At 36.4% G+C, this 25,050-nt stretch overlaps 1 protein-coding gene across 1 annotated transcript in view; it reads right to left on the bottom strand.

The window, feature by feature from the left end:
* Nucleotides 1-25,050, bottom strand: part of CWC27 (CWC27 spliceosome associated cyclophilin) — a 253,748-nt gene that overhangs the window by 907 nt on the left and 227,791 nt on the right. The window lies entirely within an intron of this gene.

Here is a 25,050-nt window from a genome sequence, read left to right as displayed (position 1 = left end):
TAAACTCAGAGGACACTGTCTGCTTCCTTTAAAGAACACATTCCTTTAGCCAGAGTGAGTCAGGTTGCAGAGCAAAACTCAAGACAATAAGCCAGCCCTATCTGATTTTTAAAAATTTCAACAGTTACATGGGTCAAGAGTAGGGAATACATTAAGGTAATTTAAAAATGATGTTCAAATGGTGTTATGACTCTCTTTCCTGGGGAGTTTGCTGGTTTAAAAAATATTTTCTTCATACAAAAGGAAACTAAACTTTTGACATAACTCTATGGACTAATTTCCTTCTACTGTTGATTACAACAAATCTAACCAATCCTGCTTTCTTACTTCATCAAAAGCTTACTGGTCTTAAGGTATCAGCATATGCTGGAATCCTGATAGGTCATAAGCTAGCTATCTTTAGGATCAGCGAAATATGTTAGTAATTAGCTGTGCCCCATATGAAGTGCCAGGAATAAACAGGGAAGTCCAAAGAGCAGACTTCAGAACAGTTGAATGAATTTGGAAAGAGAAGAGAAAAGTTCAATTTTTTTTTTTTTTGAGATGGAGTCTCGCTCTGTTGGCCAGGCTGGAGTGCAGTGGCACGATCTTGGCTCACTGCAACCTTCACCTTCCGGGTTCAAGCGATTCTCCTGCCTCGGCCTCCCAAGTAGCTGGGACTACAGAGATGTGCCACCACGCCCGGCTAAGTTTTTGTATTTTTAGTAGAGACGGGGTTTCACCATGCTGGCCAGGCTGGTCTCAAACTTCTGACCTCGTGATCTGCCTGCCTCGGCCTCCCAAAGTGCTGGATTACAGGTGTGAGCCACTGTGCCGGGCGAAAAGTTCAATTTTCATACAAATAAAACAAAACAAGTCTTTTCCTACCAGTTATATCCTATACACACTTTTCTTCATCACAGCAGATAAGGTTAAACTGTAGGATTAATACTTCTTATATGCCTGTTGTAACTTTCAGATGAAACCCAAATATGATGCTAATATCTTTTCCCCCATATAAGCAGAGATCTGGGTAGTAGGTAGGCAGCAGTGAAGATCCCTCACTCTTTTCTCTCTACAGCAGCACAAATGATGAGTGAAATTTACTTGTGTGGCAAATTCACATGGGCATACCCAGATTTTGAAGAATCCTAAAAAGATTTTAGGAGGGAAATAAAATGTCACAATTTTAGTGATACCATCATTACTAAGGGTTCAGTAGCTGCTGCTCACCAGGGCTGGCGAGTTGAGAAAGCTTACTGGAAAGCAATAAGTAGAAATGCTATATACGGATGATCTAGAATCTACTTTAATTTACTGAGTTAAGTCACATTCACATTTTTATACTTCATTATTATTATTATTATTATTATTATTATTTTTGAGATGAGATCTTGCTATGTTGCCCCAGATGGTCTCGAACTCCTGGGCTCAAGTGAACACCTTGTCTCAGCCTTCCAAGGAGCTGGGATTACAAGCGCATGCCACCATGCTTGGAACTATATTATTAATGATACATAATTTGTATCAAATTTCATAACTGATCTTAATACCTGAACATGCTATTTCACATGTGGAGTTGCTGACTTTTTACACTTCCATTCCTTTAGTAGACACCCTTATTTAGAAAATGTATTGTACAATCGTTGCAAAATGTAATATTCTTGTGCTTTCAATTTCCTACAGCGTTTAGCTATTAGCTTCTGAAAGTAAGACAATCTCTAACTCCCAGAAAAAGGCTGACTGTTCGACAGCCATGGTATCAAGTAAACCACTAGAACCAGTTGGAAAAATAATTAAACCAGATTTATGCAATTAATGATATCTCACCAAGGTCTAAATAATCAGTGACAACTCACTTCAGTAAATACACCTCTGAAAGCCAATTAACCAGTGATAGCCACATGCTTTTGAAAGTTGGCCCATCGGCTGCAGACTCGCTCCAGTGAATATGCTTCTGAAAGCCAGCCAGTCAACAATAGTCTCTTTCGAATAATGGGGCTTTTGAGGCTGATAGCTGCCCCTAAACAATTCCTGACCCCAAAACACGATGTAAGATTTGCAGCCTGCTTTGCTTGGAGACACTGTGCCTAAAAGCACAGCTCCTCTTTACTTAAGTAATAAATTAAGCCTTTTTTTTCTCCAGTTATGAGAGGTAGCCTTTTCTTTCAACACTTCCTACAACCTTTGCTGCATCCCCCACAAAATGCACCCTTTAAAATGGTAATATTACCACTGATGAGAAGTAAGTGCAGAAGAATGGTAGGACTGTCCTGTTAAAGGTACTTTACCACACATCGGGGGCGTCTAGACCCCTCTACTGCACTTCAGTACATGCTTAGCAGCAGCTTTCCAAGTGCTTACGGGCTGGCTGTGTTGATGTCTAAGCCAACATCAGTGTAGCTGGAATCATACGCCCTTTAAAACAGTTTCATCAATACTCCTGGATTGATATGAGAAAACAAACTTACTGTCTTATTAATACCTCTTCATATACATATTCTTCTATTTAAAAAATTATCCTCTTCTCTGCCCAGAAATACAGATGGTTTTCTGTAATATCCATTTCTAGTAGGGATTCTCCATGTTTCAAAAATGACTTGATCAGAATTTGTCAATTAAGAATATAAAAAGGCACCTTCTTCCTTTCTATGCCATGAGAGAATCTTGCAACTATTGGATTTAGTCGGCTCTGGTATAAAAAATGAACTCTAGACACATGAATAACAGCATAAAGTCCACAAGAAGAAACAGATTTCCTTACAAATTTGAAAAAAAGCAGAGAGCCGTAAGTTAAAGGAGCTGTCTTTTTCAACTGTTTGTTTCATACACCACTGCACTAAGCAAGTCCAACATTTTGATTAATAACAAACCTAAACCCAGAGGAAAGAAAGGGCTATCAGCTTACAAACTACTTCAGCTTTAATATCATAATACTTAGCATGGCTGGTTACTTGGCAATAATATTTAACCTTTAATAGAAATAAAAGCATAATCAAAATGCTTCATCCATTTATCTTTCAACATGCTTTGGTCACTTCATTGTGAAAAGCAAAACAAAACAGTTATTACGATTTTCAGCATAATAAATTCCTGACCTACGTGCCTCTATAAATCACAGACTGTACGAATTGAAAGCATGCCTGCACTTTACAGTCTCCTATGAGGATACACAGTAAGATTTAGAATACAGACTCAATTTGAGTACAGGAGGTCTGATAGTTTACAATCGTGTATGTCCCAATAACTCAATACTATCCACTCTGTGGCTCTTTATGGAATTGGCCCAAAAAGAGTAGTGAATTTTTTTTGGAATTAATTACACACTGATCATTTACATATGAAAATTGTAGAGCTTGTTCACTTGAAGGCAAAGACAAAAATTTAGGTTTGATTAATAAAAAATTTCACAGAGGCTCAGATTCTCAAATAACATTGACTTTATAGTGTGTTACAATATTATATATTATATATAGTGTATATAGTGTATATATAAAATCTATAGTTACATATAATATATAGCTATATATTATATATGGTATATAGTATATATATAGTATATATACATGATATATAACTGATCTCTATGGTATAGATTATATATATCATATATAATATATAATCTATTATATATTATAGTACATAGCATATATATTTTATATATAGTGTGTTAAAATATGGAGGTTTACTATTTTCAGAGAAGTTGTGTTTGACAGGAAAGTGGTTTTTTTTGTTATTGTTTTTGGTGCTTTTTTGGTATGCGGCTGTGTAAAATTATAAACAGAAGTAAACAACTGATTTTTCAAAAAGGACTAGACCTTGACTGGCTTCACTGACTTCTTATCTAGTTTTTAAAGTTCTCCCACAATTGTGCAATAGACTAAGATACAATAGCTATTTGTATCAATGGGAACTATCAAGAGGAACTGATTCTCAGACACACAATAAGTAGCCCAATATAGAATTCCAACATTGGCAATTCATTTCCGATTTAAATGAATTTAAATTACTTATATAATATAAACAGCTATCTTTTTCATTGGGAAGTCTACAAACCTCTTCTTCCCACATCCAAGCCACCCTAACTTAGGAACTTATCACCCAACCCTAAGATTGTTGCAGGTGTCCTAATTGTTGTACATCTGTACTATTTCCTTCCCAGATCCAAAGCTTAAAAAATAATATTTTACACATTTCTTTTATAGCATTCTTTTGATCAGAAACTACTGGTTATCATATTAGACTGAAACAAATACCTCAGTCTACCCTTAAAAGCCCTCCAACAACTGGTGCTTCCTATCTCACCAACCTTATTTCATTTCTTTCATCAATTCTCCACATTTTGTAATTGCCTGTTTACTTGATTGTGAACAGACTCAGTTGTTTGAGACAGTTTGAGTCTTGTTCACTGTTGCATTCCCGGTGCCAAACATGGTGATTTGTATTGGGAATAAGGCCTTCAGACCCTTTGTACTGGTCAGGCCTGTTGGCTGGTACTAGAAGGCTTGCTAAGCTAAGAGTCAACTTCCTTTTGTGGGTAGAGACTGTCTTATATTTTGATGATAAACTCCCTAAAACATCTACCAGATTCTGCAGAAAGCCTCAGGCTCAGCATAAGTCTCTTTTCATGATTTCTCATAGCTCACCAAATACTGATAGTTGCTTTTCCATTCACTCATACTAGTGATTGCTAGTTTTTATTCCCTCAGTAGACTGCAGTGGGAACATGCCTTATGTTCTTATCCATCTCGTAAAGCACCTGATGTAGAACTAGAGAGAAGGGCCCCTTTTTTTAAAATTTTTTATTTGTTTAAAGCAATGTTTCTCAAAGCATATTTCTAGATCCCCTGCATCCGATGCAGGTTGCATGTTAAAATCAGCAAGTAGCTTTAAAAACTATCAGTGCCAGGCTTCCAACTCCAGAGGTATTGATTTAATTGTCCTGGGATGGGGTCCCAGCATCAGTAACTTAAAAAAAAATGTGCCTAGTTATTTTTAAATGCAGTCAAAGTAAAGGGCACAGAAATAAAGCTTAAGAGCCTTTACGCTTTCAGATTGATTGATTTCATTAGCCCTTTGTCCTTGCCCCTTCAGAGATGGAGAACAGCTGGTTCCTAATGACAAACTACTCAAAGAAACTCAAGTAGCCTCTGAGTCTATTATTTGAACTGAATAATCTCAAGTGCATTATTTATTTCTGATATATGTGATTTGAGGAGAAGGCAATGAGCTAGACTCAATTATTCATTCAAAAAACATCTGGGGGCTTTTAATGCCTGCTACCAACGCTGGACACTGGTAAAACAAAGCCAAATATGACCCAGGCCTTACTTTCATGAAGTAAACAATCTGTAAGAACATACAGACAGACACCACGATGTGGTAAATGCACAGTTTGGAATTGCCTGCAAACTATGAGACAACAAAAATAGCACTCACTGACACAGCACTCTACAAAAAGCTTTCCCATGTTGTCTGGTAGCATCTTTACAATAACTGAATGTGGTGGGGGGCAGGAAAAAGATTATTATCACCCCTGTTTCATAGGCAATCTCTGAGACTGAGGGTCGAGAAACTTGTAGCTGATAACTTCTTGACCAGATAGATACTTTCTTCATTGTCTTCAGAGGTAACAAACTTTCATCCTGTAAAGATGGATTTAACTTTGGGAATACATCAAAAGTCAATTCAGTGCTAGGTCTAGTAAGGAAGATAAGAAATCAGATAGAGTAGTGCTTATTTTGGAGTACAAAATTTAAAAAATGCAACCACAAAAAGACATGAATCCAGGTTGGACATTAAAGAAATTTCAAAAGAGAAATTCCAGAAATGTCTTGAGCAATGTGGGAGCATCTTTGGGAAAAGGCACCACTCTTTTAGGTGAATGCTTACTTACAAAAAAGAAAAAGCATTAATTTCCTCTAGAAATTTTTATCTCCTTATTGCCTTTAATCAGTGCTATCTGAAATCTCAGTTCGTTTCTTCTAGCTCTTCCTAAAATAGAGATGCTAAACAGGGACACTTCATTCAGCTGGAAGTCCAAAAGGAGCAGAACCAAGGGCCCATAGCCTGCCTCTGCAAGGGTGGATATCTGGCAATCTCCTCTCAGCCATCGAATTACTAAGGACTACCTTGTGGTCTATAATATTCAGGTCTTTTATATTTTTCAAAAATGCAAATGTAGCCATGAAAACTCTTCCGTTTTAAATCCTTTGGTGGCTCTCCATTGTCTACACAAGGAAACCCAAAATTCTCAATGTGGCTTCTATAATCTGGCTTTTGCTTCCCTCTCCAGTCTGTTACATCTCCTTCTCCCATCACATCTATGCTCCAGACATCCCAATTCTTTGAAGTTTCCTGAACAAACGCCTGCACTCCCCTTCTTCCTCGCTGCCTCTATATACACTATACACTTCTGTCTCTCGGTTAACTGAGGTGTTATCTCCATCTTAGAAATGGTTCCTGATTCCTTTCCTGGTCTGACCTGCTGTTTCTCCCCCAGGGTTAAGACCCTCTTCTGGTCTTGCAGAGAATCTTGAATATCTCTCTGGTTTAGTCTTCCTCATACTACAGTGTAACTGCTGTCTCCCTTACTAGGCTGCAGGTGCTCTTGAGGGTGGCGGCTCTGCTTTTTTGTTGAGATGGGGTTTTGCTATGTTGCCCAGGCTGGAATGCAGTGGCTATTCAAGTAATTATAGCACACTATAACCCTGAACTGCTGGGCTCAAGTCATCCTCCTGCCTCTGCCTCCCAAGCAGCTGGGACTATAGACATGTGCCACCACACCTGGCTCTATGGTGGCTCTGTTATTGGCCTTTGTACCAATTGGCCTTTGTACTATGCTTGCCAAGGAGAATGCCCTCAATAAATGTGTGCTGAATAAATAAATGTTTCTGAGTAGCCAGCCACCTCCAAAACCTTTGACTAGAATTCTGGTTTTGTTCACCTTGCTCCTTGATAGTATTAATACATAATTCCAAATCATTGAGCAATTATGTTTATCAACTCTTACATGATAATGCCAGAGAAAGGCTAATAAGTTACTTGAAAGGCTGAAACAAGGTATTTCTACTACTACTAACTTTATGATATGAAAATCCAATACTTATCTTTCTCAAGTAGACTAGTTAAACTGCTTGAAGATTGACATCTGTCTACTGTATGATTAGCCTTTGAGGTGGGAGAAAGTACATATATTGTCCTCAGACAGCCTTCCCCATGTGGGTTGAAAGACCTTGCCATTCTTTATGAAATTTTGCCGTACACAAAATTTGTCTCTGTACTGTGTTAGTGTACTGTGTTGACAGCTTCTCACTTCTCTGTTTAGTTAGAATTCTAAGAAACCTAACAAAATAGCTCCTAGTTATTACCAACATTGTCATTCTATGGGACTATGGATTACAAACTTTAATGAATCTAAGTTTTTTAGGGGTAGGGTTGAAAGGAGACTTGTATTTAAAAAGCAAAACCAGCCTTCTTATTTTTAAAGAAAAATCTCAGCAAGACCAAACAATTTTCAAGTTTTGCCCACATTTGATCCTTTGAAAGGACCATACCCTGCTCTGTATCATAGATGGGCTGCAGCATACTTTTGTCCACATCACTTCTCTGGGACGCCCTTCCACCTCCTTCCCACTGGTGTATGTCCCTGGTTTTTTCAAAGCCCAGTTTAATTCCCATTTCCTCCTAAAATTATTTTCTGACTGCCCTGGGCCTCAGGATCTGTTCCCGCCTTTGAATTTCTTTAACACCTTCTATGAAACCTCTGTGGAATGCACTCAGAAGCCCTGAGTTTGATTTGAGTTACATTCAGTTACTATTACTGGAGAAAGTCACATTGCTTCTCAGGCCTCTGTTTCCTCACCTGTGGAGAGGGGTGGTAATGTGCACCCTATTTACCTCACGTGGCCTGAGGATCAAACATCATGGATTTGAAAGGGCTCTGCAAATGGCAAAGTGCAATCCAAACATTTACTATCATTTTAACTTATTTTGTACTTTGTGTCTTAGTTAGCTTGGGCTGCCATAACAAAATACCATGGCCTGAGTGGCTTAAACAATAGCAATTTATTTTCTCACAGACAGAAGTCCCAGATCAAGGTGCCATCAGTCAGTGTCTGGTGAGGGCTCTCTCCTTGGATTGCAAATGGCTGCCTTCTCACTGTGTCCTTACATGAGCTTTCCTCAGTATGTGCCAGAGAGAGAGAGTTTTAGTTTCTTCCTTCCTTATGAGGACACTAATCACAACATCGGGATGCAGGGAGAGCGGGGGTACCCTCATGACCTCATTTAAACCTAAGCCTTTCCTTCCAAAGGCCCCACCTCCAAATACCATCATATTGGCAGTTAGAGCTTCAACATATGAATTTTAGGGAGATACAATTCAGTCCATAATAATGTGTCTATGTGTTGCATATAAACTGTGCTTATATGAATATTTACATTTTTATAGTACTCTATTATACTGCTACTGTGGTTTGAATATGGTTTCTTTGGCTCTGCCAAGTCTCATGTTGAAGTTTGATACCCAGTGTTGGAAGTGGGGCCTGATGAGAAGTGTTTGGGTCATGGGGGTGGATCCCTCATGAATGATTTGGTGCTGATCTTGTGGTAATGAGTGAGCTCTCACTCTATTAGTTGCTATGAGAGTTTCCTTGAGTACTGGTTGTTAAACACAACCTGGCACCTTCCCTTTCACTCTCACTCCCCTCTCATGATGTGATCTGCCCATGCCACCTCCCCTTTGCCTTTTACCATGAGTGGAAGCAGCCTGAGGCCCTCACCAGAAGCAGATCCTGGTGCCATCCTTCTTGTATAGCCTACAGAGCTGTGAGCCAAAGAAGCCTCATTTTTTTAAAAATAAATTACCCAGCATCAGGCATTCCCTTATGGAAATATAAATGGGCATAGACAACTACATACCCCTTTCAAAGTGTTTTGTGTACATCATCATACACATATAACTTATTTGATCCCAACTCACTTTGGAGGTTTATACGTATATTTCTAAATATGTCCTATCTACACTAGGCTTAAGCCATTCGGAGGGCAGACACTATTTATAGAATCAAAGAATTATAGAAATGTTATTTTATTTTTATAACTTTCATAGCTTCAGCAATATACATTCACTGTTTTTGTTTTTCTTTTTGCAAAGTAGGACAATCCTAAGAGGCAAGAAGAAAAAGTAAACAAAAATTACCATAACTCATCAAGAACTACTGTAATACATAGGCACATCACTTCCTACATCAAGACCATGTAAATATCCACCTATATTTTCTTCTAGCACTTTCTTCTTTTTTCATTTGTTAATCTTTAATCAATTCAGAAGTTTGTTTTAGTATATTGGGTTGGATAAAGTTCTAATTTAATTATTTTCCCCAAATGGCTACCTCACTGTCCCAACTTCATTTCTTAAATAATCCACCCTGTACAGTACACTGCTGCTTTAATTATTGTAACTCTGTTGTATACTTAGGCATCTATCTGACTGGGAAAGATCATGATCCTGTTACTCATTTTTAAACATATGTCTCAAAATTTGTGTATTTTTTAATAGACTATTTTTAGAACAGTTCAGATTTACACAAAATTGAGCAAATAGTACAGAGAGTTCTTGTACCCTCAAACTACTCTGGTGTATTACTAACGTCTTACATTAGTATGGTACACTTGTTATATTCAATGAAGCAATACTGATAGGTTGTTATTAAGTAAAGTCCAAAATTTATTTAGATTTCTTTAGTGTTATGGACCAAATTGTGTTCCTGCAAAATTCATACATTGAATACATTCATACATATACATACAAATATAGTATGTGACCATATTTGAAGATAGGGCCTTTAAGCAGGTAATTAAGATTAAATCAGGTCATAAGGGTGGGACAGCAATCCAATAGGACTTGTATCTTTATAAGAAAATGATGAGGTGGGGCACGGTGGCTCATGCCTGTAATCTCAGCACTTTGGGAGGCCGAAGCAGGCAGATCACAAGGTCAGGAGATCGAGACCATCCTGGCTAACACAGTGAAACCCTGTCCCTACTAAAAATACAAAAAAAATTAGCTGGGCGTGGTGGCTGGCGCCTGTAGTGCCAGCTACATGGGAGGCTGAGGCAGGAGAATGGCGTGAACCCAGGAGATGAAGCTTACAGTGACGGGAGATTGCGCCACTGCACTCCAGCCTGGGGGACAGAGCGAGACTCCGTCACAAAACAAAACAAAACAAAACAAAACAAAACAAAACAAAACAAAAAAAAAGAAAATGATGAGACGTGAGGAGCACCTGAGCACAGAAGAAAGACCATGTGAGGATACAGCAAGAAGATGGCTGTCTGCAAGCCTGGAAAAGAGACCTCACCAGAAACCAACCCTGCTAGAATCTTGATCTTGGACTTCCGACCTACAGAACTGTGAGAAAATAAATGTTGTTTAAGCTACCCAGTCTGCGATATCCTGTTTATAGCAACCCAAGTAGAGCAACACCCTTAGCTTTTACTTGATATCCTTTTTCTGTTCCTGAATCCCATTCAGGATACCATATTACATTTAGTTGTCATGTCTCCTTAGCCTACTCTTGGCTGTGGCAAGTTTTCAGAATTTCTTTGTTTTTGATCACCTTGACAGTTTTGAGGAATACTGGTCAGATGTCACAGGGCTGCAATTCAACATTTTTCTCATGATAAGACTGGGCTTATGGGTTATTGGGAGAAAGGCCTTAGATATAAAATGCCATTAGCATCACATCATTTCAAGGGTACATACTAGCAACATGATTTATGACTGTTAATGTTGACCTTGATCACTTCACTGAGGTAGTGCTTGTCAGGTTTCTACACTGCAAAATTACTTCTCTTTCTTTCTTTCTTTCTTTCTTTCTTTCTTTCTCTCTGTCTTTCTTTTTAAATAAACGTGTATTTTCGGTTTGGGGGTATATGTGAAGGTTTGTAACATAGGTAACTTGTGTCATGGGGGTTTATTGTACACGTTATTTCATCATCCAAGTATTAAGCCCAATACGTAACAGTTATCTTTTCTGCTTGATGTTACTCTTTTATTTCTTGCTTTCCACAGTGTACACTTTGAAAGGAAGTCACCATGCATAATCCGTACCTAAGGAGTGAGAAATTATGTTTCCCTACTCTTTTTATTAGAACATTTTGGGGCTATATTTGTTTGCATATTTCTCTCTCTCCTTCTACTGGTATTTTTATTTGAATTATATTAGGTTTATAAAATAATTTTTAGGTAATTTGGTTTTTGTCAAAAATTAAGTATTCTAGAAACATAGTATATCAATGTACTCCTTTAATAGGTTGCAGTTTTCTTAATTTTACATAAAGATTTTAATAAATCTTTATAAAGGTTATTGCCAGATAATTTATATTTGGTGAGTTAAAGTCTTAAAAATTATGTTTTCTAAGTGGTTATTTCAGAGCTAGTATGACTTTTTGTGTACTTATTTTGTATCTGGTCACAATACTGACCTCTCAGAACTTTTGGTAGATAGCCTTGGATTCTTTAAATATGCAAGTAACTTAGCTTCCTCTATTCCATTTTACAAATGAGCAACTAAAGGTCTCAGAATTAGTTGCCAAGCTGAAGCCAGATTCCTAGTTCACTGGAAAACTTGGAAGCCTAAATATGACTAATACTTTTACAGGTACTTTTGCAGCTATTGAAAAACAAAGAACAAAATAGTGTCTGGATAATTGTTGACTATGCTAACAAACATTTGGCACTTATTATAATGTTAAGAAATCACAAGCAACACAAAAATCACAAAGCTTTAGATTCATTTCAAATGAGTTAATTAAAACAAGCTATATAAAGAATGATGACATTACTAACCCTAAATATCAAAACCAGTTTTTCTCCTATGATTCTTGGTTTGCTTTGGCTGCTGTTTAAAATATAAATGACTGTTTTGTTTTAAATTTTTGATATTTTCCTAGGATTTCTAGAGTATATTTTAAAATATTACTTGGATGCTTTTATTTCTATATTTTATAACTATCAAATGTAATTTTTAGGAAAAGCCTTATGAATATTTAACTTTATGGCTTTTCTCTATTACTGATTACAAGTAACTTAGGGTTCTCTTTTCATAATCGTTCACAGATTCTTTAGGAATTAAGAAACTACAGGGTTTAGAGAGGTTTACTCCACCCACTACTAGTGCTAGTGTGTGTTGTCCAGGGAAGAGGGGATCAGACTGCCTCATCTACTGCTGTTAGCACCTATACTTGTTGTCTGGGGGTCTGAGGACAGGCCTGCCCCATCTGTCACCACCACTTGTATCTGCACACATTATCTGGGGTCTGAGGACTGACTTGTCCTGCCCATTGCTATGGGCACTCATATGTACCATCCAGGGGCCTGAGGTTAAGCATGCTGTGTCTTCCATTGCCAATGCCCACAGGTGTCATGTGGGACCTGAGGACAAGTCTGCCCTGCTACTGCCACAGGTGCATGTGCATGAGCATGCCATCCTGGGGCCCAGGGATCAGCCTTCCCCACTGCCACCGTCAGTGCCTGCAAGTACCATCTGGGGGTGTGGGGATTAATCTGCCCCACCCATAGCCACTGCCATGGGTGCCTAAATGTGCCATCTGGGAGCCTGGGTACCATTTTGCCACTCCTGCTGCTGCTGGTGCTGGTGCATGCCAGCTAGGAACTTGAGGACAGGCCTGCCCTGCCTGCTACTGCCAGTACTGGTACCCATGGATCAACCCACCTGGTGTGCCTATGCCCAAAGAAGCCTCACCACAGCCTACACTAACAAGTGCGGCCTAATCACTGAGGAACTCACAGACAACACTGAAGCTGACTAGCTGATTACAGGCTAAGAAGTCTACACTACTGCACCCACCCAGAACCAAAGCTGAAGCGCCCTACCCAACCAACAGTATGTGTGTGTGTGTATATATGTGTATATATATATGTGTGTGTGTGTGTATATATATGTGTATATATATGTCTATGTATATATATGTGTGTATATATGTATATGTGTGTGTATATATATATATATATATATATGAAAAAGTCTTTCCCTATGAAAGCCAATCCATAAAAATGAAAGGAGCAATTGATAGACCAGCTGTGCACATATAAATGTAAGGACACAAGAAACATGAAAAAGCAAGAAACACGACATCCTCAAAGGAACACAATAATTCTCCAGTAACAGATAACAAATAAAGGAAAATTTGTGACATGACTAAAAGAATTTAAAATAAAGATATTTAACAAACTGAGATACAAGAGAACAGAAATAAACAATACAAAGAAATCAGAAAACAAATTCATGATCTGAATAAAAAATTCAACAATGAGATAGATATCATATAAAAGTATCAAATGGAAAGTCTAAAACTGAAGAATTCAATCAATGAAACAAACTGACAACTTCAACAATAGACTAGATTCAGCAGAAGAATTTCTGAATTTGAAAACATGGCTTTTGAATACCAAATCAGACCACCCCCCTACCAAAAAAAAAAAAAAAAAAAAAGCCTATACAACATATGGGACACCACGAGGTGCCCAAATACTAGAATTCTTGGAATTTCAGAAGAAGAGATGGACAAAGGCATAGAAAACATATTTAACAAGTAATAGCTGAGCAGAAAAACTCACAAGTCTTGCAAGAGGCATACGAAGGATGGAAGGACTTGCAAGAGGCATAGGAAGGAAGGAAGCTCAAGGACTGTGACATACATTCAACCCTAAAAGCCACATTATAATCAAACTGTCAAAAGTGAAAGACAAGGCCAGGCATGTTGGCTCATGCCTGAAATCCCAGCACTTTGGAAGGCCAAGGCGGGCAGATCACTTGAGAACAGGAATTCAAGACCAGCCTGCCCAACATGGTAAAACTTTATCACTACTAAAAATACAAACATTAGCTGAGTGTGGTGGTGGGTGCCTGTAACCCCAGCTACTTGGGAGGCTGAGGTAAGAGAATCACTTAAGCTGGGGAGGCAGTGGTTGCAGTGAGCCAAGATCATGCCACTACATTCCAGCCTGGGCAACAGAGTGAGATTCTGTCTCAAAAAAAAAAAAAAAGTCAAGGAAAAAGAGAGAACTCTATAAACACCAAGAGAAAAGCATCAAGTCACATATAAGAAAATACATATCAGACTATCAGCAGATTTCTTAGCAGAAACCTTACAGGCAGGGAAAGACTGGGGTGATACAGTCAAAATGCTAAAAGAAAACAGATACTGCTAGTCAAGAATACTGTACCCAGCAAGGCTATATTTCAAAAATGAAGAAGAAATAAAGTCTTTTCCAGACAAACAAAAATTGAGGGATTTCCCCACTAGACCACAACTGCAAGAAATGCTTAAGGGACTCGTATACCTGAAAACAAAAGGACAATATCTACCATTATGAAAACATATGAAGGTATAAAACTCATTGTAGGGAAGGTGCACAAATGAGAAAGAGAAAGGAGTCTAACATTACCACTACAGAAGATCATAAAACTGCAATAAAAAATAAGAGAAGAAGAAAGGAAAAGGAAATGGCAATAATAAAAAACAAAAGTGGAAGAAAGGATATACAAAACAACTATAAAACAATGAACAAATGATATGAATAAATCCTAACCTAGCAATAATAATCTCAAATGTAAACACATTAAATTTGCTACTTAAAAGGTAAAGACAGAATGAATAGATTTAAAAATGACCCAGCAATATGCTGCCTGTAAGAAACTCACTTCACCTGTAAAGACACGTATAGACTGAAAATGAAGGGATGGAAAAAGATTTTTCCCACAAACAGAAACCAAAAAGTGAGCAGAAATAGCTATACTTATCTCAGATAAAACAGATTCTAAGTCAAAAACTAAAAAGAGACAACGAAGGTCATTATAGAAAGATAATGGGATCAATTCAGCAAGAGGATATAACATTCTAAACATATTTGTACCCAACATTCGAGCACCCAGGTATATAAAGCAAGTATTATTAGATCTAAAGGGAAAGATAGACTCCAGTAAAATAATAGTTGGAGACTTCAACAACCCACTGTTAGCATTGGAGAGATCATCTAGGCAGAAAATGAATAAGGAATCATTGCATTTAAACTGCACCTTAGGCCAAATGAACCCAGCAGACATTTACAGCACATTTCATCCAACAGCTAAGAATACACATTCTCCTCATCAGCACATGGAATGTTCTCCAGAATAGACCATAGTTGAGCCACAAAACAAGCCTCAATAAATTTAAAAAAAATCGAAATCATATCACCTATCTTCTTAGACCATAATGGAATAAAACTAGAAATCAGTAACAAAGGAAACATTGGAAACTGTACAAATGCACGGAAATTAAACAACATGCTCCCAAATGACCACTGAATCAATGAAGAAATTAAGGAGAAAATAAACTTGTTTAAACAAATGAAAATGGAAATACAACAAACCCAAACTTATGGAATACAGGAAAAGCAGGGCTAGGAAGGAAGCTTATAGCAATAATCACCAACATCAAAAAAGTAGAACGATTTATGCACCTCAAGGAATTAAAAAGCAAAAACAAACCAAACCCTAAATTAGTAGAAACAGGAATTAATAAAGATTAGACAGAATTAAACACAATGGAGACTACAAACAATACAAGTAATCTGCAAGATGAACAGTTGGTTTTTTGAAAAGTTAAACAAAATAGATAAATTCTTAGCAAGACTAACAAAGAAAAACAGAAAAATGCCCAAAATAAATAAAATGAGAAAGAAGGAGACATTATAATTAATACAACAGAAATAGAAAGGATCTTTAGAGGCTACTGTGAACTATATGCTAGCAAATTGGAAACCTAGAGAAATATGGATAAATTCTTAGACACATACGACCTCCGAAGATTGAACCAGGAATAAATAGAAAACCTGAGCAGACCAGTATAAAGCAATCGAATTGAATCAGTAATAAGAAATTTCCCAACAAAGAAAAGCTCATGCTTTACTGCTGAATTCTATCAAAATTATAAAGGACACACACTATTTTTTTTTTTGTCAAGCTATTCCAAAAAATTGAAGATAAAATAATTCTTCCTAATTCATTCTATGAGACCAGCACTACCCGGTAACCAAAACCAGACAAGGACATAACAAGAAAAAGAAAACTACAGGCCACTATCAGTGATGAACATAGATACAAAAATTCACAACAAAATACTAGCAAAGCATATCCAACAACGCATCAAAAAGATAATACACACCATGATCAAGTGGGATTCATCCCAGGGATGCAGGTATGGTTCAACATACACAAATCAATAAATGTAATACATCACATTAACAGAATGAAGGACCAAAATTATATGATTGTCTTGATCGATGCAAGAAAAGCACTGCTAAAATTAAACAGCTTTTTATGATTAAAAACTCTCAAAAAATTAGGCATGGAAGGAGCATACCTCAATATAATAAAGGCCATTTGTGACAAGCTCACAGCTAACCATACTGAATGGGGAAAAGGTGAAAGCCTTTCCTCTAAGAACTGGAACAAGACAAGGATGCCCACTTTTACCACTCTTATTCAGCATGGTACTGGAAGTCCTAGTCAGAGCAATCAGGCAAGATAAAGAAATACAACGCATCCAAATCAGAAAAGAAGTCAAACTGTCTCTCTTTGCAGATGACATCAACTTACAGAAAAACCTGAAGACACCACAAAACACTTTTAGAGCTGGTAAGCAAACTGAGCAAAATTGCAGGACAAAAGCCCAACATACAAAAATCAGTAGTGTTTCTGTAGAGCAATGACAAACTATCTGAAAAAGAAATCAAGAAAGCAATCTCATTCACAGTAGCCACACATACACACACACCAAACTAGGAATAAATTTAACCAAGGTGGACCTCTACAAAGAAAACTACAAAACACTAATGAAAGAAACTGAAGAGAACACAAACAAATGAAAAGATATCCTCTGCTTATGGATCAAAAGAATTAATGTTGTTAATATGACCATGCTATTCAAAACAATCTACAGAGTCAATGCAATCCCTATCAAAATACCAATGACATTCTTCATACAAATAGAAAAAAAAAATCCTACAATTTGTATGGAATTACAAAAGATGCCAAATAGCCATAGCAATACTGAGCACAAAGAACAAAGCTAGAGGTATCACACTCTCCGACTTCCGAATATACTACAAAGTTATAGTGACCAAAAGAGCATGGTGTTGTTATAAAAATAGACACACAGACCAATAGAACAGAATAGAGGGCCCAGAAATAAACGCACATATGTACAGCCAACTGACTTTCAACAAAGGTGCCAAGAACATACTTTGGGAAAAAGACACCCTCTTCAATAAATGATGCCGAGAAAACTGGATATCCATATATAGAAGAATAAAACTAGACCCCCATCTCTCACCATGTACAAAAATCAACTCAAAATGAATTAAAGACTTAAATATAAGACCCAAAACTGTAAAACTATAAAAAGAAAACACACGGGAAACATTTCAGGGCATTTGGTCCAGGCAAAAATTTTATGGTTAACACCTCAGGCAATGAAACAAAAACAGACAAATGAGACTTAATTAAATTAAAAAGCTTCTGCCTAGCAAATGAAATGACCAACAGAGTAAAGAGACAACCTGTTGAATGTAGAAAATATTTATGAACTATTCACCCAGCAAGGTACTAATATCCAGAATATACAAGGAACTCACATAACTTAGAAGCAAAAAACCAAAATCCCATCAAAAAGTAGGCAAAGGATCTGAATAGACATCTCTGAAAAGAAGATATACAAATGGCCAACAGGTATGTAGAAAAATGTTCACTATCCCTAATCATTAGGGACCTGCAAATCAAAGCCACAGTGAGATCTCATCTCACCCCAATTAGAATGGTCATTATGAAAGAGACAGCAAATAACAAATGCTGGTGAGGATGCAGAGAAAAGGTAACTCTTATACACTGTTGGTGTGAATGTAAAGCAGTATAGCCACCATGGAAAACAGTATGGAGGTTTCTCAGAAAGGTAAAAATAGAGCTACCATATGACCCAGCAATTCCACTACTGAGTATTTATCCAAAGGAAATAAATCATTATATTGAAAGGACTTCTGCACCCACATGTTCATTGCAGCACTATTTACGATAGCTAAGAAACAAAATCAACCTACCATCAGTGGATGAATGGATAAAGAAAATGTGGTATATATACACAATGGAATACCATTTGGCCATAAAAAAAGAATGAAATCCTGTCATTTGTAGCAACACAGATAGAACTAAGGCCATGATGTTAAGTGAAATAAGCCAGGCAGAGAAGGACGAAATACTGCATATTCTCACTCACATGTGGGAGCTAGAAATGTTGATCTCATGGAGGTATACAGTAGAATGATGGTTACCAGGGGCTGGGAAGGGTGGGGTGGGGAGGATAAAGAGAGGTTGGTTAATGGATACAAACATAAGTTCTAGTGTTTGATAGCACAGTAGGGTGACTATGGTTAAAAATTTATTGTATATTTCAAAATAGCTAGAAGAGTTCAAAACTTCCCAACACAAAGGAATGATAAATGTTTGAGGTGATCATTACACATTGTATCCACATATCAAAATATCACCGGCAAATATGTACAATTATTATTTATCAACAAAAAAAGGGAAGGGGAGAAAGAAATTAAAAAGTGTTTATGTACCAGCACATCTGAAAAAAGAAGTCTGAATCTTTTCTCAGCATGAAGTAGATAGTAGAGATCACAGTAACTCATATGAAGAGACACAGACAGACAAAATATGAATGAGCTCAGAGATCAAACTATGTAAAAAAAAAAGTTCTGGAAAATAAGGCCACTGGAACTCTTCATGTTTAGCAGAGCAGGGATGACTTTGAGTAATAGAAAAGGCCAAAGGAGAGAAAGAGATCAACGGAGAAAAGCAAAAGATGAAAGAAGATTCAGAATAGGAAACAGAAATAGTCAGTTAAAGGAAGCAGAGAAAAATGCAGATACAAATGGTAAAAAAAAAAAAAAACTCAAAAGAGAAATTAAAAATTAACAGTAAGAGAAAAATAAGAACAAAAATTTTTAAAATACTTGAACAAAAAAATAAGAATAGAAAAATAGAGCATTAGGAAAATCAAGCAAAAAGGAAAATGGAAACTGACTTTTGAAAAAAGAAAATGAAGATGAAAACCAGTGGCTTTTCTTTCACTGTTCACCACTAACATGGAAAAATCTCCTGTTTCTGAACTTTAAAGGAATGTTATATTGCCCCCTCAGTTTGGAGTTTTGAAAGGCTAACTCTAAAACATGTCTTTTGTATCCCTTAGTTAAAAAAGAAATCTTCATAGTGTTTTCTGTAAATATTTAGTATTGTTGGAGTCTATATGAAAGACGTAGTTTTCAAAATATCTTTAGCAACAGGGGAATGCAGTTTCTCAGCTTTCTTGCCTATCTAACATGCTTAACACTCAGCAGGACACAGGTGGAAAGATTTAAGAGGCTTTCCAGAACAAATCTGTAATATGCATTCTTACACCTGCCCTGGGGTTTCAGCAACTGCTCAGCCAGTAACATTTAATCTACAGCCAGTAGGCTAATAGAACAACTGTCTTCCATAGGGAAGATGGGATTCCCTATCAAAAAGGCCTGATAAGCAGCTGGGGTACATGGCTGTCTCCCCATCGGTCTCAAAACAGATCCACAAACAAAGCAAACTTCCCTAACATGACAGAAACTTGTATCAGGGCAAACCATATGAAAGCACAGGGTTAAGACAGAAGGGCTGTCTTCATCCTGAAGAAAAAGGAAGAAAAAGAGGTGACTTCAGGAACTGGACAGGGAGTTTAGAATTCAAATAATCACCATTCCAGGGTCAGGAACTCTGACAACGACCTATTTATAAAGAACCACGTTGGTCTTTTGCAGCATTATTTATAGTTCTGTATAAAATGAACACTAACCAGAGAACCTGGTCTATAATCATATTCCTTCTTGCTTCATTTTATCACAACCTTAGAACTTGGCTAAGAGAGAGGAATGGAATAAAAATATTTACATTACACTGAGCTTATAATTCTATGTTCTCCAAAGTGATGATATCCTTTTGCTTTATATTTAAATTCTATTTACAATGAATGTTCCTTTATCTGCATCCCCTCCCCTACTTTTTCTTAGTACTAGCCTCAAGGAAAAAGCCGACAGTTCATTAATGAGGCATTATTGTCCACTGAAAAAATATCAAAACTCAAAAATTTTTTTGTCTCAGAATGGTAAGAATTATGATAGAAACCAACCTTAAGTTAATCACTGAGAGTTATTATGAGTTAAATTAAGAAAAGGTCATAAAACAGTCAAATATTGTAGAAATGGTATATATTCTAATCATCTGATCTTGACAGATCTACTGACAGTGGTCAAATATAGATAAATTAATTCTTAAAAATAATAATGACAACACTGAAGATGAAAACAAGAACACATTTATTGAGCACGGATTGTTCCAGACACCATACTAAACCCTTTAAAAATAGTATTTCATTTAATCCACAAACTGACCTACCAAAAAGGTACTATTATTATCCCCAGTTTACACTTTAGGGCACAGAGTTAGAAAGGTTATGTAATTTGCCCAAGATCCCACAGCTAGTAAGTTTCCAAGTTGGGATTCAAATTCAGGTCTGACTCCAAATCCCATATTCATAACCACTCTACTATTTATATTCCTATGAAAAATTAGGGGTAAATGTGGCAGGAACTTCTTGTTCAAGTTAAACAAACTTTTAAATAACTTTCTGAATTTTAATTCTTCAAATAATACGGAGGATATAATATTAGGGATATAAATTTGACATTTTCCACAATTTAAAGGGGACTTAGACAATTTTTGACTAAGTATGAATTAAGTCCTGAAGTCATTTGTTTGGACTTATTACTACAGTTTAAAACAACAACAACATCAACAATCACATTGCTTTATCTGAAAATAGGAAAAATAAGTAGCCTAGCTAACTTAGAGAAACTGTTACTTAGGTGGGAGAACCTCCGAAAGTGACGATTTTCTATGTAGAATGCCATAAAAATACTGATGCACCATGTTTCCCCATATAAACTAGGAATGATTTTTTTTCTAGCAGAAAATGTGATATTACATATAAGCAATACAAAATCACAAATAAGAGAGAATGTCTTCAAAAACAAATGGAATCAAACTATTGAGCCAAGCATGATTGGCTATGTCTGAACACTATCACTTCTAGTTATGACATCTTGACCAAATTACTTAACCTTTCTGTGCCTTAGACTTTTCCCCAGTATAATTTGGGCACCACAACACTTTCTAGCTTATAGGTTTAAAGGAGATTGGTGCTTTGTAAATGCTCAGTAAGAGTTTCTCGCTTTAACTTTTATTTCTACTAAAAAAACCTCAGCTCAATGTTTTACTTATTGTGCTCAGTTGAATTATCTGTACGCAAAGAATAGAACATTACTATTACATTTAACTTGATTACCTGAATGAATACTAGAGAGTAGAAGGGATATTAATAAATCAAAATGGCAGGTATTTGAAAGATTATTAACAAATGTTTTTGGAGGGGGATTTTGTGAGTTGCATTTATATGTGGCTATCCTAGATGTCCTGGGGATTCACACCAGGTAAAAGAGAAGAAAGTAAGATGGTATACCTTCTGCAACTTTGTCAATTCTTTGTGCTTTTGCTCAGTGTACCAGGGAGATGGAAAAAATTCTAATCAAATGTCTCATAAAAACATTTATATGCCCATACCAGAAAATGGCAATCAAGCATGCTAGATTTCACTCCTTTTTATTCCTCATGATATTTATTTTCCATATGTGATCTTTTCCATTACTTTGAAGGGTTTGTCTAAAAACTAATTATTTCTTTCTTGGCACTGGGGCTGCAATTCAGGGAGCAGCCACCTGTTAAATAATTAGGCCTTTTTATTGACTCCATAGCCTATAGTCTAAGCTTTTTCCAGGTGTGGTAACTAAAAGAAAATAAGAATGTAGCACATTATCCACCACTTAAACTTTCAAAGTAAAAATATAAGTGTAGAACAATAAAGGTTCAACCTGCCTTAAAAGATACTAAACAGTATTATATTGCTACAACAATTAAGCAGTGAGGTACTGGCACAAGAATAGACAAAGAAATAAATGTAAAATAATAAAACTCACTCAAAATATATATAAGGCCTTACTCTGATAAAGAACACATTTAATATCCATGGGGAAACACGGTATTATTCAGTTGTGGTGGCTAACAATTTAGAAAAAAAAACCATGATAACAATGACCTAATATAATAAAGCAAATCAATTCCAGGTGGATTTTTGATGTAAATTAAAAATAAAAAGCATAAAAATAATACTGAAGGATATAACTAGGTATTTATATAATCTTGGGATTATGAAGATCTTAAGAATGACACCAGGTAGAAATCATGAAGGAAAAGATCAGCAAATTTAGCAATGCAAATATTTAAAACTCCATGTTAACAAAACAACGTCACCATAAACAAATTGTACGGCAATGACAAACTGGTAAAAATATTTTAAAAGAAAAATAATATTCTTCATAGGCCAGGCGCCGTGGCTCATACCTGTAATCCTAGCACTTTGGGAGGCTGACATGGGCAGATCGCTTGAGCCCAGGAGTTTGAGACCAGCCTAGCCAACATGGTGAAACCCTGTCTCTACTAAAAATACAAAAATTAGCTGGGTGTGGTGGTGCTCGCCTGTACTCCCAACTACTCGGTAGGCTGAGGCAGGAGAATTGCTTGAACCTGGCACTTAACTCTGGGTGACACAGTGAGACTCTGTCTCAAAAAAAAAAAAATTTAAGAGCTTTTGTAAATAAAAAAGATATACACATAAGAGTAGACAATTAACAACCATGACCACAACCATGAAATATAAATGGCCAGTTAGCACACTGAAAAAGTTCATCTACCAGCAAACAAATAAATAGAAATTAATACAAGGTAGAAATTGGCAATGATTACTATATATCTAATATTTATGACATATTATAGTACATACACACATAATTCTAGGGTAAGGAGAAACTAGCAATTTCATATATTGCTGGTACAGGTATAAATGATTCAACTTCATACAGTGCAATCTAGTACAAATTTTATCAAAGTCATTCCTGAGCTGACAGAAATCAGAAAGTGGTTGTGGGGAGGGGACTAGCTAGAAAGGGGAATGGGGAGAATGTTCTGGGGTGATGTAAATGTTTTACACCTTGTTTTGATGGTGTTTATATTGGTGTATAAAACTGTCAAAGATTCATCAAAGTGAACAGATAACAACTGTGTGCTCTCTTATATGTAAATTATGTCTCAATTTTAAAAAAGTTTTTTGGCCAGGTGCGGTGGCTCACGCTTGTAATCCCAGCACTTTGGGAGGCCGAGGCGGGAGGATCACGAGGTCAGGAGATCGAGACCATGGTGAAACCCCGTCTCTACTAAAAATACAAAAAATTAGCCGGGCGTGGTGGCGGGAACCTGTAGTCCCAGCTACTTGGAGAGGCCCCAGCTACTCAGAGAGACTGAGACAGGAGAATGGCGTGAACCCAGGAGGTGGAGCTTGCAGTGAGCCGAGATCGCGCCACTGCACTCTAGCCTGGGTGACAGAGCGAGACTCTGTCTCAAAAAAAAAAAAAAAAAAAAAAGTTTTTTTAAAAGCCTACCTGATGCAGGAAATAACAATGACTTTACAAAATATCAACTAAAAATTTATTCACTGATGAAAGGCTTATAATTAAAAATGGGATAAATTTCTTCACAAAGATCCATGTTAAATTATGCAATATCCTCATGATAGAATATTATATAACCATCAGAAGAGATGTTGCAAAAGAATATTTAATAATGTGAAAAATGTTGACAGTATACGGAAAAAGAGAAAGGGAGAAAAAGGAGGTATGGCATGATTCTATTCTTGGGAAAAGGATGTATATATTAATGTATGAGAGGGTAGACAAAAACAATGATGATAATCTGACTACCAGTGATTTTTTCTTTCTTTAAAATGTTTTACATATTGAACAATACATATAAACACAAATTAGGTATTTGAAAAAATCACTATGATAATTATTATTAATTTTATTTAATAACTTCTTAAAAGAAAATGACATTGTTTAAAACTACTCTAAAGAAATACAAACAACTATGTAGAAATTATGCATCTTCTTTCACAAAGCTTCACCTGAAATCCTACTACTGGGGTTTTTGTATCCTGCTTTTCAGATATGGTTACGGTATCAGAATGCTTATTTGTAATTTCTTGGTTGCCAGTGTATAATGGCAACTTTCTTTGCACTGGCTTTGTTGCCATATGTAACAACTATGGTAAAATGACTTTTTTGCTACATTACGCTAATCTCAAGGAACTTTGCTCCTCAAACTTTCTTTCCAATAGAAATAAATAACTTACGAATGCATAGCTTTTCTCTGTTCCAAGATGCTCTTGTCAGCTAAAAAAAAAAAAAAAAAGAAAAAAAAGAAATAAAAAGATTCTGGAGAGAGTCCAGAATCCATGACTATATATTCCCAACATAGAAAAGGTAATCTTGTCCACTCTCCTCCTCTTTCTTTATGAATGCTAAATTTATATTAGCTAAGTCTGCCAGCCTCAGCATTTTGTAATCTGGATTCAGCTAAAGAACATTTTTTTTTTTTAAAACAAGGCTACACTTTTCTCCTTTTCTTAACAGCTTATAAAATAGAACCATCTAGTACCACTAGCAAATTTATTGAATATGTCTACATTCTCATAGATAACATAACTGAAGTAAATTAACATTTGCCTTCTTTTCAAATATTACTTTGAGGTTATTAGATCAAGAGGACTGTATAACTAATGTTTTGACAATTTAATTTAGAATGTTTAGTTTGTGCTGCTTGAGTAATATGTCAAACTTTACCAATACTACCCTAGTACCATGCATCCCCACTTCCCTCTCCCACACCTACTATTTCCTGAGCACTCTGTAAGGGTCAGGCACTATACTGAGTGCTTTCCATGAATTATCTCATTTAATTCTAATAA

This window comes from Nomascus leucogenys, chromosome 18 (genome assembly GCF_006542625.1).
Source record: "Nomascus leucogenys isolate Asia chromosome 18, Asia_NLE_v1, whole genome shotgun sequence".
In the NCBI taxonomy this organism is placed as follows: domain Eukaryota; kingdom Metazoa; phylum Chordata; class Mammalia; order Primates; family Hylobatidae; genus Nomascus; species Nomascus leucogenys.
Note: the sequence above shows the minus strand (reverse complement) of the source record. Positions and strands in the feature narration are given on the sequence as shown.